We start from the raw sequence: 10140 nt of genomic DNA, 5'->3' as shown, positions 1-10140 counted from the left end.
CTGGACATAATTATTGTTTTAATATATTTTTAATTAACAATTCCACCGAACCGATCCAAAGCCTCGCCGTGATTGTAACGCGACACTTATATATTGAGACGAGCATATAAATGATCATATTAAAATGATAGTCGCATAAATTATCAATATGTACAACAACTTTTGTGTTACTAAATGTTCTCGAAGTTTAGATAGGTCTTGTGGTGTCGAGACTCGAATATCTATTGCTTGGCATCTCGCACTAAGATTTTCCTCGGACTCTTCCTCATTGTCTACATCAGAAAATAATATTATATCTTGTTTGTCAGCTTTGTAATCTAACTGGCGTACAAGAATGAGATTAATGGCCACAAATTATGAATCTATGCGACCTGTGAAAAGAGTCGTATATCACACTCTAGCCTTCCGTTCTAGATTTCATTTAATAATGAGTGACCTGTCTAATTTGGGCCCTGAGTAATCTGTCTTTTAAGCTGGGATATGATGGTTTCGATTGTGTGCTTTGACTGCATCTGATCTTGCGTCAGAACTTGTAATTGCCTATGAAATTTTGAATATTTTAACTTTGATGTTTTAGAACGAATTTTCACCTGAGTCGAGATTTCTCTCAGCATATCGATAGTAATTCGGCAGGTGACAGTGTGACGGCACAACGGTATCGCACGAACAGTATGCTAATTCATCGGCCAGGTGCGCGACTATTGACTTTGACTGACCCCAGCCGAGGCCCCAGAACTAGTCGTAATTGTATCTGCTTAGAGTCACGTGGTTACACATCAGACGATGACGTCCAAAATATAATATAATAATTCTTTCATTGGGATTATCTTCTCACAACAACCAGAGGTTGAAATACGTGCGTCCTCATTTCAAAGGAAGGTTTACTACCCTAATCTATATTAATTCTTTCTCGACAGTTCAGCACAATCCACAATATCTCTATTTCTAGAGAACCCTACTCTCTTTCCTACAAAATTGCAAATAAGTTGTAGAGGTGCAATAGATTTCTCACTACATAAACTAGAGTTGATAGGTAGCTGCTGTTATTTTGCTACAAAAATAGTAGATTTTGATTGATTCATTTTAATCACCTGTTGCCCGTTGCTAAATTGCCTGACGTTTTTGTATGTTTCAGAAAAAAACTAATTTATAGGAGTAAGCTTTTTCGTTAATCGATGTTATATCTATACGACATAATGCAGCTGAAGTAGCTGATCTTATCACCAAGACTTGTAACACTTTATCTACCAGATGAAAAAGCAACAGATATACCAGAGAGCAATGGTGTGAACTGTGTATTATATTCATAACAGTGAAATATTAATTGGTACTGTCTAGCGGCTGCCGGTGGGACATCTCAATCAAGCGAACAGGTTGCGGCGAACACATCTGTCAGCGGCTCACAGTTATAGATTAATTGATGTCCCATTAAAATAACCGCATCTAGAAAAACTATTGGTTAGAACGAGATTACTAGCCTTAGAGATGGAGCAATGCTAATTCGCCCACCTAAAGAATAAGCACAAGGCATGCCTGACAAGAAACTTGGTTTGGTTTTTGTACCACGTGCAATGTGTTTGTTTCGAATGAGTTTCTTGTAATAACCAAGTTGGTAGAGCACCAAGAAAAATCGATAGCTCTACCTTTTTATTTGGTTTTCTCAAGTGTCCTCTTTCGTCTAGTTACAGTTATACTAATGATAGTGACAGTCAAACTTACTATTACTTTTTTTAAAGTAATGATGTTTGTGTTGTTACAATTTTTATGACTTACATTAACGATGTTTGTATTTTGGCAATTTTAATATAGCTTTTACTTTTACATTTATTAAAGAAACTAGCTGTTAGTGTAATTCTTGTTTATTACACAAAGCACTCTTATTTTTTCTAGGGGTTTTCTATCTTATCGTTGTCATCAACATATATTTAAACTATCTTTTTCGTACGGTACAATTCATTGTATTTCCATAAATAATCGTACCTTTGCTACTCCACTTGTCTAGCACCAAAACAATATTCTGATATGCATGTGTCATCATCTATGGCGAAGATGTCAAACGGATAGCAAGCAACAAGTGCGACACAATGTCCAGCGAGCGCGGGCTGCGTTAGTAGAGAACTGGATTCCACGCCGCACCTGTCTGGAGGCGCTCGCGATGCTTCGCGCGCAGACCGCTCTGTGTTTTGTATTTGCCTTAAATTTCGCCTTCGTTTTTCTTATTTAGACAATTTGAGAGACGAAATGTTGCGACATATGAGTCTCTAATGCAGCAATGTACCACAATGAAGGTTTTGATGTAACAATACAAGCACTGTTCTATCTAACTTGTATCTGGACTTGTTTGATTGCGAAAACCAGCTAGATCGTAGACAATAACTTCTGAACTAGTGTCTAGTGACAAAGATACTGTTATATTTAATTACAGTGAGACTGTTAAGTATAATCAGTTATCAAGTAGTTATCATAAAATGTTTTCCTGTCTCCAAATATACTCCTGTCTTAAATTGTTTTGTAACAATTAACTAAGTAGAATTCACGTCTCTTCGAATCATCTACACATATAGGAAAAAAAAACAAAAACGACAATTCTATAAATAAGCATTTAAATGGACTTAATAACAGCAAAATACGTCACAAGATACATTTAGCAACACACTACTAGCGGGAATCACTTCACGATAATAATCTTCAACCTTGATTAATGTCCCCTAACTTTTAATTCTACTTCGTTTTTATATTTGCCAAACAATTCCCCCCCCAGTTCAAATAACTTTATCTGATAGACATAAAATGAACTCTACGCGAAAGTAAATAAAGTCCACACTTAAATTTTAATTGTGTTAACTTATACAGTTTATGTCAACCATAAAATCCATCCACCCTTTGAAATGAAAACTTCGTGGTGCACAAAGGTCTTAAGTGTCATTAAAAATGGACGAAGCGTTGATAAATATAGCTTAAGTAGCGGGTTCTGTAGATAATTTATATCATAAGGCCGTTGCATTGTTGTCTTTATAAAGTAGGTTCTTCATAAACGCAAATTTAACAAAACAATGTAATTTAACAAGTTTGAAGAAGTATTTCTCAAACACTATAACAAATTAATCATTTGTAGTGGTTAATTAGGATACATGTATTTTTCTGATAGAACAAGTTACTAATGCCTATTTTTAATGAAAATAGTTGCAAGAATGTTTGTAAGAAAACCAGCGTTATATTCTAAGTATTTATTTCTAGCAAATGTAAAACCATAAAGATGAGAGATCCCATAAGTAGTTAACAAAATCGAACCTTTGGGCTTGCCGTAAAAATATTTTTATAGAATCTGAAATATTGTATCATGTATGCGTCCGCGGCTGCAAAACAGCTAAAAGCTTATTTTTGTTCTATTTCGTAATTATTTTCTCCAAACTACGTCATACGAGTTAATAATCGTAATCAGATGTTGATTTGTATGTATTTCGAAAACCTGTAATACCCTTAAAGTTCAGTGGACCCCTAAAACTACATAATCATACAAGTTGAACGACCCGCTTCAATAGCGCGTTGAACATGAGGGTCTGGCCCATTCCAGTGGTGAATTCAGGACTTGTACCACGCGTGAACTGAGGATATCAAAAGGTACAAGTGGGGACGAAACAATATAAGAAATTTACGTAAGAACTGGCTATAATATTTTTTTGTTCAATTAAAAAAAAAACTTACGTAAAATTAACTTATTGAAGGACGTGTGCCAAAAAATGGTTTCGCACATGATGGTCGATATTACTGTAATCTTGTCGTGTCTGTATAGTGCTATGAATCTCGGAATTTGTATAACAATACTTATCACCAAAATATATGAGATAGACCCTTATCATCGATTTGAAATAATAATAATATTAATATACACCTATATTGATTTAATATGTATAACCCGTCAATATGCCACAGCACAGGGTCATCGACACACGGAACAAATAAAAAATAACATTCCAGTACATATCTACCCTCTAGATTTTTATTCACCCTGCGACCACCTGTACAAATCTTTATATCATACATACACGTACACGTAGACACACAAACATGCTTGCACACACGCGCGTGCACACACACCCACCCATCGATAATAACACGCGCACGCGCCGCTCCGACAGATGTTCGCGTTCGGCCAACATCGGAATACATCGGGAAGGTTCGGTCTTGAAGGTTTTTGTGGCTCCAAACGGACCCTTTGAATGTTGGACATATCGGTTAAAATTTTTTAAGTGAATATATGTCTCTAAATCGCGCAGTCACTCGTGTACGACTCTCCAGGTTATTTTTTTAATTGGCACAGAAATTTCTTTATTTTAGAATTCTTTTGAACTTATCACAAACATAATAGCAGAACTAATCCTTGAATCCAGTTTCAAGTTTTCTTAACAAGTTAATGTATACAGGAGTATAAACAACATACCTAATACACGAGAGCATTTTGCCAAAACCATAAAAAAATAATTTAATTACTATAAAATTGTTATGAAATCCTAGACTTTTAGATACAAAGCTGTCTACTTCAACTATAGAGCTTTGATTCTTTTGTGCTACCGTAAGTATATAGCAGCAACGGATATAAGCATTATGCACGGTTATTACTGAATAGAGATGGGAACTAGTTTCTTTGCGAATGACTAATATAGGTAATAATTGAATAACCTGATAAGACAAAGTAATATTAAGACTATATAAATGTTATTATAGAGAAGGACCTCCTTCGCGACAGCGCGGAATAGAGAGTAAGAGCTATGATGATCAAACTCACCATTGAACGAATAAACAGAACGAGAAAAAAAGATTGCGATGTATGATAGTTTATGAAATTACCGCTTTAACCAATCATATAACATTGGTAAATGCTACAGTTAGCCTAATCGACTTCCTTCAATCATTTATGCTTTGTTTGATATTTTTTTGTAAACCTGAATGAAATGGGCTTTGCTTCGAACGAAACTATTTACCTCTAGTAGAACACATTCGACCGTTAATTAAAATATATTTGTAGCATATGTTATAAGTAAATATGACTTTTCTGCACTGCTATATGCACTTTAGTTATACCAAATGTCACATTCCTTCGTGCACGCAATGTGCTTAAAAAAGGGTACAAAGTTTTTTTCTTCACGTATCAATATATAGATACGCTGTATCTATGCATATTATGGTATATATTTATTACGCATTTATGATTCGTTTTTTACTATTAAATAAAACCCAGGTTATATAAACGTGTCTAGTCTCTAAAGTGAAGGGGGTGGAGAGGCGGTGGGCGCGCGCGTGTGGGACGACTCTAGCCTATAGTTTAACAATTTGCAACAGCCTGTAATCTAATGCCGCTCGATACCAAATCATTTTCCTTCTTTTAAATGAATACGTGTTTCGCCGGTATTTAAAGCTACCGCTGCTTTGAAATCTTATGATTGTATAATGAAGCAAATCAGTTTTAACGCGTATAATTGGGTTGCAATATTAAATGCGGAAACTAATGTGGATATTTTGTTCATTTATTGCGTTGAAATATGACAAAAATAAGGAGCAAAATAATTATAATAGAAAATTAATTATATATGCAGTGGCGAAACGTGAAATGTTCTGAAAGGGAACACGACACAACATATACAACTAATATGCATAAATGCTACCTGCAAATCGTTCTAATGATAATTAGAATCTACATAAATACTACATGAAGGGAAGCCGGCGGGAATCAGGTTATATGGGTCCTTCACCGCTGATAGCGCGAATTGCCTATGATTGCTACAAACTTACGTACGATGTTTTTGATTAACAACCATAAGAACAAAATCTATACGTTTTTATAAGACATCGTAGTACATAATATATGTATAGAATAGTAAAACTTTAAAAGTTATTTGTGTGAAAAATGAGTCACGTCGTTTTACGTGTTGTGGATGTCATCCAAAAATTAGTGCCAAAATTTGTAAAGAAATTGGTGATAGATTTGTTTCACCTTCCAACCTTTTGTTGAAAGACGTGTAAACGTAAATAAATATTACACTGTGGACGTATTTACTCAGTTACCATCCAAATGATTCTGTTAAAAGAGATTTTTATACGTGGAAATGTGTACTGAGATATATTACTAATGCTACTAATAATTTGATGTAATCATTTGATTTGATTCTGAAAAAGCTAACTGTAGGTGTTGCTAAGAATTGTGGTATAAAAAAACAATGATTTGCTTATCTGCCTACTGAATCTCGTGCTTCGAACTGAAAAAAGGTAGAATAATTTTGGAATTTACAAATACAAAAAATATAAGTGCAGCTATGTGACCGAGAGTGTACAGTTACCACCAATGTTGTTAGTCGGCCTGTGTCAACCAGATGTGATAGAATCGCATCTAATGTTTGTACAGATGAAGAGATGATAGTAAGCCCAGTGGCAGACGAAGTAGGTATAATCAGGTTAGACATAATAAATATTACAAAACGCATCTTTACCTACTGAAGGATTCTACATCTAGTCTTCTGATCTATAGTGTCATTCCTCCACTGCCAGTGGTAGTGACTACAGCTAAGTTTTGGATACATAGTTAGACTATATTCTTTCGTCCCACATTGTATTTCACCGAAAGGCCGGAAGTCTTGAAACTGATCAAATACTAAAACATTCAGCGAACCAATCAACGGGGCTAATGCTCCGGCCGTAGTAATTATAAGACATTTGATCGGCCATCAATGAATATTGAAGCGGTTGGCATTTGATTGGACTTAGCGTGTTCCATTTCTGTTTGTTTGGTTTGATTTTATTGGAACGGTATTCAACTATAGGGTTAAGATTTTTGTGAATAGTCGTCGAAGTGTTTTTGTAAGAGAATTGTATTATTAAAAACGACCTTTGTGGTGGAGTAGGCGGATAGCCGGCTGTGAAACAGAAGTCGATGTTTCGGACAAATGTATTATTGGCGGGCCTTTATTCTGTGTATGTATTGTTGGAATGGTTATCGGGAATCGTACGTTAGGTTACCCAACATGCATTCTGATTAGGTTGACTGAATTAAAGATTTCAAAGTAATCCCTGAGTTTGCCTAACTCCTACAATGGAAAAACAAAGGGTTTGAATCTAATCATCAGCCGGATCTGGTTTATTGTCAACGCAGATCGAGCGCCTATATAAAGAAATTTCCAATTTTACGCGCGCTCACAAATCCGCTTGAGTCACATTACCCTCCTTTACTTGTGGCCGTAATCGGGACGAGCTTCGCGATCTAGCTTCATTGTGCGTAGGATATTTAGATTATTCTACAATATTATATACACAGCGTAAGTACTACGTTGCGAACAAAATACACTATTATAATTGTTATAGGGAGGATTTACGTGGTTTGATGACTTCTGTGTCAAATGAACGTTAAAATCTCGTAAGTTTCGCAGACTTCAATTTGATACGTTACTGCTTTAAGTAGTTGAGTTTGATCCATATGGTTCTGAGAGTACGAACGTCATTAAAATAATTTCGGTCCTACAATATAAACTTTATGTATAAGTTCTAAACTTAACCTACTTTTTCTCCCTCATGATCGTTATGCCTAAAGGAAAATATATGAGACCTAGTTTTAAAGTGGGAGAATAAAAAGCACCCCAGTGTCAGTTATGAAGAGAGCGCGTAGGGTACACTTAACGGGGCGTTTAGAATCGATTCTACGGACTGTAAGTTTTATCGAGGAAAGATCATATTACGTATAAAATGTTATAGAAATTTTGTTGCTTTTGATAGAAATAAGGAATGTCGTGTATTTATCAAAACCATGTTTGTTTTGGATTAGTTTTAACTTTCTAAACAGAGGGTATTTGCTAGCAATTTAGCAATTATATTGTTTTTTTAAGGAATTAAAGTATTAAAAATTAAATAATTTCTATGTTAGTTAAGATGTTTAATGGTTAAAATCTTGTTTTAAGATCTACCGACACACACACTTAGTCGCCATTTATCGTCGAAATTGTAGGCAAAGGCGTGTGCTCTGATTTTCCGTCGTGTCTATTTCGCCCCATGATGTAAAAGGAGCCGAAATACACGATGGCTAGCGATAGCACTATATCGGGCACATTTGCAGTCGTCAAGCTGATATAGAGTAGGAAACCCCCAATATGAATTTGCTCGACCCAAGGGTCGAACCCGAGACCACAGTACTGCTGTCGTACTATAATGCAACTACGCCATCAAGGCAGACATGAGATTTACTGACGTTAAAGATTATTATAAATTAATAGATTATTATAAAATGTCTACGCAATCAAACGTTTCGGGTGGTAACATAATACTTTGTCTAAGTTGTCTAATGAATGTTGTCGTTTTTTTTCCATCCGACTACTGTGAGACATGACTAGCATAAACACATTGACGTATATTCTATAGACACAAACGTCCATATAGACTATTTGTTCATAATCTGCACTAAAATGGCAACCAAAACGTCACTGTCATAACCTAATTCACTTGAACAACAAATAATTTTACTTATTTGACTAATATTTTTTATTTAAATCCACGTTTACACTTAGACTCCAGTTTTTATATCATGAACACCACTCCCTACACAACCACAAGCTGTCAATATTGACCATACTAAAGTCAGTTTGAATAGATTGCAGTTCAATATAGTTGAACACAGTGAATGTTCAGAACGCCAAATCTAGTACATAATATATATCGATGCATAAACACTAGTAAGGACAATTTGACAGATTTTATTGCTATCCAAGTCAAAGGCTATGACGATATTTATTGAAATCTTCCACGGCTATTGTAAAGTTCTAAACGTTAAAGTTTGAAAGAACAAAAAGCCTATGCATTGATGTGTGAATTTTTTATGAACCACTCACTACGCTGTTTCGCGGGCCTGCTTGCGAGTTCTGTAGAAATATCAAATTGTATTTTGCGGTAAAAATATGGTTCTATTTTTCGTTATAGGTATTTATACTTAATTAAGTTATGAGGCTTTGTGTTGAAATATGTAAATTTATATTTGTCGTTCTGTAATATCACGACTTAAAAAAATCTTTACGTATTTATGTTACAGAAAAGAAAATGATAAAATCAAACGCTTCTTCATAGGCATTAACTAGGCACTAGGTATATAGATATACATATAAAGGAGTTCACCCGTATATACCGTCCTCTTTACCGAAAGCCAGACAGTCAGCCGTTAAACACAGGCGGAGACAGCACCCAGGGACGTCTCTACAAAAGGTAAATAGGACATAATGCAGCAAAAGCCATTTTAATGCCCAAATAATGTATACAGCCCAATCGGCTTACTGTTGACCGACTTCACTGTTGTCAAACACATAACTTTCGTAACTTTGTATTCCATTTAGTTACGAGTATGAGTTTATTTTGTATAATTTTAATATTCTCTTGGCTACTTACGTATGTATTCTAAAGGAGAAATGTACATTTATATATATAAATATACTAATACTTAAACTAAAAATACTTTATTTTGAATGTGATTTTATAGAGTTCGACTTCTCTGAAAATCTAAAAGTCCTTTAAAGTAATTCTGTTATATTATTATCACGTCATATCACGCGCACATGCACAAGCACTAGGGAGTTTATTTTCATTGACAGTCTTTATGTGTTCATCTAATGTAAAAGCGCAAAGCTCTACTCCCTTTTATATATTTCTCTCGCTCTGTTTATATTGCCGTGTCTTTCATTCTATCGCGGAGGGGAACGGAGCTGGCAACGCCGCATCTCGACACACAGTATTACCCGAATAAAATGAGAAGTTGGATGTTAAATAATTAGGTGGGTGGAAGTGAGTGCTGTCTTAAATCGGTTGAATAACAATTTTATAGACAACCAGTGTAAAGTCGGCAAATTAAGAAGTGACGTCTAAAGTAACAAAAAGGATGAACGTGTGTGCTTTCTTGTTCGGTCGGTTTATAATTTTATAGACAATGCAAAGATAATAATGTAGGCTAAAAACCACTTTTACAAAAATATGATGTGTTATTGTAAACACTCGGAGTTACGAGCCATGAAACTGAGGAGATTTTTTCATGTTTTTCAGTATCGACATTCTTGTTAAATTTGTCATAGATGCACGGATCTTTATGGCTTATACGAATTGCAGCATTTGATGTAGCGG

This window comes from Manduca sexta, chromosome 18, assembly GCF_014839805.1.
Source record: "Manduca sexta isolate Smith_Timp_Sample1 chromosome 18, JHU_Msex_v1.0, whole genome shotgun sequence".
Classification (NCBI taxonomy): domain Eukaryota; kingdom Metazoa; phylum Arthropoda; class Insecta; order Lepidoptera; family Sphingidae; genus Manduca; species Manduca sexta.
The sequence above is the reverse complement of the archived record's forward strand: the minus strand, read 5'-3'. Positions refer to the sequence as shown.